This window comes from Tupaia chinensis, unplaced genomic scaffold (genome assembly GCF_000334495.1).
Source record: "Tupaia chinensis unplaced genomic scaffold, TupChi_1.0 Scaffold000451_2, whole genome shotgun sequence".
NCBI classification, from domain to species: domain Eukaryota; kingdom Metazoa; phylum Chordata; class Mammalia; order Scandentia; family Tupaiidae; genus Tupaia; species Tupaia belangeri.
The window spans coordinates 3,211,218-3,217,816 of record NW_006159958.1 but is presented as its reverse complement, the minus strand read 5'-3'; the positions used below and the strand labels follow the sequence as shown (position 1 = coordinate 3,217,816).

Here is a 6,599-nt window from a genome sequence, read left to right as displayed (position 1 = left end):
GGCAGCGGGGCTGCCTGGCTCCCTGACGGGCTGAGCTGCGTCACCTGCTGGAGGGGACTGGCCCGAGGACACGTTTAGCCTCCGAGGGCGGCCACACCTCGGGCCCTGGGGTCGTGGACATTTGGGCTGCAGCTCTGACCTGGGGAGGCGTGGGCAGGGGATTGGCCTCTCCACCTCGTAGCTGTGCTCGGCAGGTGGTTCCTCCCTTCCCGCATCACCTAGCCAGGAAGGGAGCCTGCATTGTGCCCCACGGGCGTGGGAGCCCAGTGGGCTCAGCACGGAGCTGAGAAGCAGCGCTGGGAGCGGCAGGGCGGCGGGGGACCTGCCTGAAGCCAGTGGGCTGAGGACAGGCGACCTCACCTCTAACCCGGTACCTGCGCACGCTGCGCTTTCAACGCCTGCCTCGCAAACCTGGGGGAGCAGACGCGAGCTGGGGGCTCTTGCCCACTGGGCCCTCGACCAGCGCAGACCTAGGGCAGCGTCTTTCCAGAAACCAGGCAGTGGCCCCAGAAGCAGCCCCGGCTCTAACAAAGGGAGGTGGAAGCTCCCTCTGCTGGAGCCTTTTGTCTGTTTCCATGGCAACCCTTCCTGCAGGACAAAGCCAGAGGCTCAGAATTACACACATCTTATTTGCAGCCTTGAGAAATCACCAGCCCAGACCTTAGCAGCTGGGGAAACTGAGGCTTAGAGCAGAACCAGGACTTGCTGCAAGTCCCCTGTAGACATCCAGGCTTCCCCAGCGTGCCACAGAGCCCCCCAGGCAGTAATCACACAACTAAACCAATACATAATGTCAACAAGGCAAAGTGCCTGGAATGAAGACATAGCAGGGTAAGAAGACAGGGGAGAGGTGGGGGAGTGGGGAGTCACTGTGGACGTGTTGGTGAGGGAAGGCCAGCTGACCAAACACTGTCCCAGGGGACGTTTGAGAGAAGATCTGTGGAGGTGAGGGGGCAGCATTTATGGGTACCAGGAAGCGATGTGTTCAGGCAGTGTGAGTGGCACGTGCAAAGGTTCTGTGGTGGGAGTGTGCTGACAGAGCACACGCAGCGAGTTGCACACCACTGTAGTGGATGCGGCAGGAGCCTGGGAAAGAGAGGGGGCGGGGAGGTGGGCAGAGCCAGAATTTCCTGGGTCTTAAAAGCCATAGCAAGTCATTCAAATTTGCAGTGAGACCACGGAGTGTGGGGAAGTTGAAAACAGGGGAGCCATTTATAGTCATTGCTCAGGCAGGGGTGAGGAGAAAGGGGCGCCGAGAAGGGAGGAGACAGAAGTGACTGAGGGGGGTGACGGCAGTGATGCGGGCGAGGGATGTTGGGGCTGGAACCAGGCTGGCAGCAGTCGAGGCAGGAGAAGGGGTTGCTTCTGGAACATCTGTGGCTGTGCAGGATTCGCCAATGGTTGGGTGCAGGCCTGAGAAAGGAGTTGGGCCACCCCAGACTTCTAAGTGAGCACCTGGGGCCACTTGGCAGTGCCATCCTCCGGGCATGCCCTGATCTGGCTCTGGCTGATTCTCTTTCCACTCCCAGCCCTTTCTGTGGCTCCTGGACTCAGCTGGCTGCCCAGCAAACCACCTTCCCCTACCTCCTGCCCACCTGAGCCCTGAGCAAGACAGTGTACAGGGGACAGCCCAGCAAAGCCCATGTGGAGAGGAAGGAGACTTTATTCCCATCTGCACTGCAGCTGGGACATCAGCTGCAGTCCGGTGGACACCCAGCAGCTAAGGGACCCTAGAGGTGGCTGAGATTAAGCCCATTCACAGTTGTGGAAACTGAGGCCAGGAAGGTAGTTGTCCCAGAGATCCCTCAGCTGGATAAAGCCCCTAACAGTCTCCACTTTGGACCCAACATGCAGCCAAGCTCGTGTCTTAGAACACCCTCTGCTCCCCCCTGCTACCCCCATTCCCAGATCCTGGTCCTCAGGCTCCACTGGGTCCCCTAAAGGGCATAGCTCAGCCTGGCAGAACACCCTCTGCTCCCCTTGCTACCCCCGTTCCCAGATCCTGGTCCTCAGGCTCCTCTGGGTCCCCTAAAGGGCATAGCTCAGCCTGGTGACCAGGTCCCAGGGTGGGAGTTTCAAGGCATAAATCCTGACCAGGCTGACAGTAACGAGTGCAGACAGAAGTCCTACTGTCCCCTTCCTGTCCCCACCCTTCCTGGCATGCTTCGCAGGGTCAGAGTGGTCGGGGCAGAGAGGACGGGCACATAAACCTTGGCCCCAGATGGGCTGGGCCAGCCTTGGACTTCCGACTTGATAAATGGACAGAGAAGAGGATGAGGCCTGGCCCTCTACTGACCTTCGAGATGAAGCCTGGCCCTGCACTGACCTTCGAGATGAGGCCTGGCCCTGCACTGACCTTTAAGATGAGGCCTGGCCCTGCACTGGCCTACAGGACGAAGCCTGGCCTTACACTGGCCTATAGGACAATGCCTAGCCCTGCACTGGCCTATAGGATGAAACCTGACCCTGCACTGGCCTATAGGATGAGGCCTGGCCCTACACTGGCGTATAGGATGAAGCCTGACCCTGCACTGACCTATAGGATGACGCTTGGCCCTGCACTGGCCTATAGGACAACACCTGGCCCTGCACTGACCTATAGGATGAGGCCTGGCTTTAGGATGAGGCCTGGCCCTGCACTGACCTACAGGACGACACCTGACCCTGCACTGGCCGATAGGATGAAGCCTGACCCTGCACTGGCCTATAGGACAATGCCTGACCCTGCACTGACCTATAGGATGAGGCCTGGCCCTGCACTGACCTATAGGGCGAGACCTGGCTCTGCACTGACCTATAGGATGAGGCCTGGTCCTACACTGGCCTATAGGATAAGACCTGGTTCTGTACTGACCTATAGGATGTGGCCTGGCCCTACACTGACCTATAGGATGAGGCCTGGCCCTCCACTGACCTATAGGATGAGGCCTGGTCCTACACTGGCCTATAGGATAAGACCTGGTTCTGTACTGACCTATAGGATGTGGCCTGGCCCTACACTGACCTATAGGATGAGGCCTGGCCCTCCACTGACCTATAGGACGAGGCCTGGCCCTCCACTGACTTATAGGGCCAGGAGTGAGCCAGTCTCTGTGTCCTGAGCCCCAGGAGAGACGCGCAGGCTCTGTACTGACCTATAGGATGTGGCCTGGCCCTACACTGACCTATAGGATGAGGCCTGGCCCTCCACTGACTTATAGGGCCAGGAGTGAGCCAGTCTCTGTGTCCTGAGCCCCAGGAGAGACGCGCAGGCACCTGTGTTGAAACAAGGAGCATGCAGAGAGGGACCTGGACCCCAGCTGCTGCCCCACCAACACCCTTCCCTGCTCCTCCCTGAGTTCGAGCTCTGATCTGGACAGTTCAGTAATCTCTGAAAGCAAGAACCTATGGTTTTCCCTCATGCCGTTCACACGCAGGTAGCGGAAGTGCACACACATGTGACAAATGTGCGTTTGTCACTTTCTGCCGTGCCTGGTGCTAGGTGCTCAGAGATGGTATGTGTCTGTCTAAGTCCCAAGAAGGGCTTCCTTGCAGGACAGTGTGCAGGCAGTGGGACACAGAGCAGGGAGGTGCCAGCCCTGTGTGGGCAGGCAGAGCTGAGCATCGCAGGATGAGCAGTTCCCTGGGAACTCCAGAGGTTTGGAGATGTAACCGAGCTTGGGGGAAGCTAGAAGGGCCTAGAGGCCTAGATGACTGGAGCGTGGGGAGTGGATAGGGAGCGATGGGCCAGGATGCCACAGTACCCGAGGAGTCAGAATGCCGGACAGTGAAACCTGTAGTTGAGGCTGTGGGCAATGGGGAGTCACGGTGGGATTAGGCAGGAGAGAGTCCAAAACTGAGTGTCCGCTCTGCTAACTCAGCTGCTAACTCACCTCCTGAAAGCAGACAAGTACACTGAGGCTCAGAAAGACTAAGTGTCTGGCTCTGCTCCGATCCCTGCCCCTTATCATCCACAGCTGGACTCCCTGCATGGCCCTGGGCAAAATATATAACCTGTCTGGGCCTCGGTTTTGAATTTCTAAGAGGAGGATGATAGTGGAAGGAGGGTGAATTAGGTGAGTCAGGTAGCCCGCCGGCCTCCCACGGAAGAAACGAGATGCAAACCAACACCACCTCCATGTCCTGCAAGCCTTCAACACAGGGGAGCCTGGCCCTGGTGTGCTAGGCCTGTTGCAGGCTAATTAATACCAGTGTCCCTTTCTTTCTCAGGTATTTAGATCTGCAAGATAAGTTATCATGTGTGCTGCCACAAACTTAGCACAAACTGGTGTCGCCACTCCCCTCCAGAGGGGTCCTCAACCATGCATGTGCATACATATGTGTGCTCCATTCAGGTGTGCACGTGTGCATGTTTGCAGGCAGGCCTGCATGCCTGTGTGCATATTTTTGTGTATAAATATGCCAAAGACATCGTTGGCAGTCTGAGCAGGTCTGCAGGTATTACAAAACCAATAAGGGACCAGCAGTTAGTGTACCCAGCAGTTAGTGTAACCAGCAGTTAGCGCAATGGCTATGTCACTGGACTCTGATGTAGTCGACCGCGGTTCGAGTTCCAGACCTGGTGGCTTAAACTCACGCCAGGTGCATGTGCGTGTGCACCCAAGATCCCTAGAGGAGAAGGGATTGTGGCGTGGCCATATCCCCCTGGGTATGACTTCTTGCTTTTTGTCTCTCTGTCTCTCTCTGTCTGTCTGGAGAGCACACGCGCCCTATAGCAAAAACCTCTAAAAAAAAGAAAAAAAAACCAATAAGATTGAAATTATAATAATCAAAATACCAAAAGAGGTCCGTGATGTGGCATTATGTGGGCTTCTTAACACAGTCAACAACACGGTGTAGCAGCTGCCTAATACCCACTGTAATTTCAAAGTGCTGATAAGTGAAATTGAGATTCTGAGATGTTTGAAATGTGATGTGAACACAGCGTAAGATACCTACATGCAAAATGAAAGGAAATGCTGAATTCCCATTAGAGGCAAGTGACGAAATATGTCATTTTAGTGTATCCACGTTTAAGGACCTCCTGATTTCTTCCCGGGTTCTGGGAGGTGCTCTTGGACACAACCCCATCCTACCCAACACAGCTTCCCAGCCTTCTGTGCCCCTGCAGCTGACCATAGTCCCTCATTCTACCGCCAGGTGACGCTGTGCACATGCCGTGGCTCAGAGGAGCCTCAGAAAGCCTAGACCCTACAGTCAATCCCTGGATCTCATGGCAATGCATTTATGACAAGAGTCCTCTTGCTCACCTCCTGTGACTTTTTTTTTCTTTAAGAGGGATTTTTGCTGTAGGATTCATGTGCTCACTGGAGAACCAGAAAGAGACAGAGAGACAGAAAATAAGAAATCACTCCCAGGAGGGATGGCCACACCACAATCCCTCTCCTCCATTCTCCTCTCAGGATTTTGAGCACACACTCCCTGTGTGAGTTTTAAACCACCAGGTCTGGGACTTGAACCACAGTCGACTACATGGGAGTCCAGTGACATAACCGTTACACCATCTGCTGGTCCCCCCACCCCATGACTTCTTTCTGCAAAAAGCAGCTGCTCTCTGCTCTCAGAACTTCCTCCACTTCCCCAGTATGTCAAGTGATTTTACACATGCTGGTTCTCATGCCTGGAACATCTGCCTGCCCTGTTCCTTCACCTGGGTACCCTGCTGCACCAGCAAAGCCTGCTATATTTAATTGGGATCATTATCCTTTCAACCTAATTGCAGTCCACATGGTTGTGTCTGATTTTGTACCTGACTGTCTGATGTCCAGCGGACTGAGCTTGGTGAGGCTGGATAAGACAATGCAATGAGTTTTGTTTTGTTTTTAAATAGATTATTTTTAGGCCAATTTTAGGTTCACAGCAACACTGAGTGCAAAGTACAATCTTCATAGACCCCTTGTTCCCACAAAGGCACCGCTTCCCCCAGTATCGACATATCCCCCCAGAACAGTATATTTGTAAGTCCCCAGTTTACTTTTGGGTTCACTCTTGGTCTTGTATAGTCTGAGTTCAGACAAATATATAATGACATGTTTCCGCTATTGTAATACCATACAGAATAGTGCGACCGTCATAAAAATGCCTGTATTCCACGGATTCCTCCCTCTGTCCCCTGACTCCGGCGACCACTGATCTTTTATTTTTATTTCATTTTTATTTATTTTATCTTGTTATTTTGTGTTTATATCCAATTAATGTATATCTTTACAGCATACAAAATGAATTTTCCAGGCGTGAAAACACTGTATATTAGTCCAGGGAACTATATTATAATGCACATTATCATCAACACATTTTTGTGTCCCTTGAATGTTTTTCTTCTTTTTCCCCTTGATTCCATACGTCCCACCTTCCCCCCATCTTCCATCCTCTCCCACACTGTCTCTAGTGTCCACAGTTGCTCTCCATACTTTTATACCTTCCAATCTTTCAGTTTCTGTCATAGAGTGCAGACATTCATATATAATAGTAGGTGGGGGCATACAATGCCTCTCTTTCATAGTCTGGCTTGCTTCACTTAGCATTTACCTGTCCATATATATCCACTTTCTATCAAATGCCAGTGTCTTATTGTTTTGGTTTTTTGTTTGTTTGTTTTG

General features: G+C 53.2%; 1 pseudogene; it reads right to left on the bottom strand.

The window, feature by feature from the left end:
- LOC106735592 (heterogeneous nuclear ribonucleoprotein C-like) overlaps positions 1-6,599 on the bottom strand; it is a 59,313-nt pseudogene that overhangs the window by 48,512 nt on the left and 4,202 nt on the right.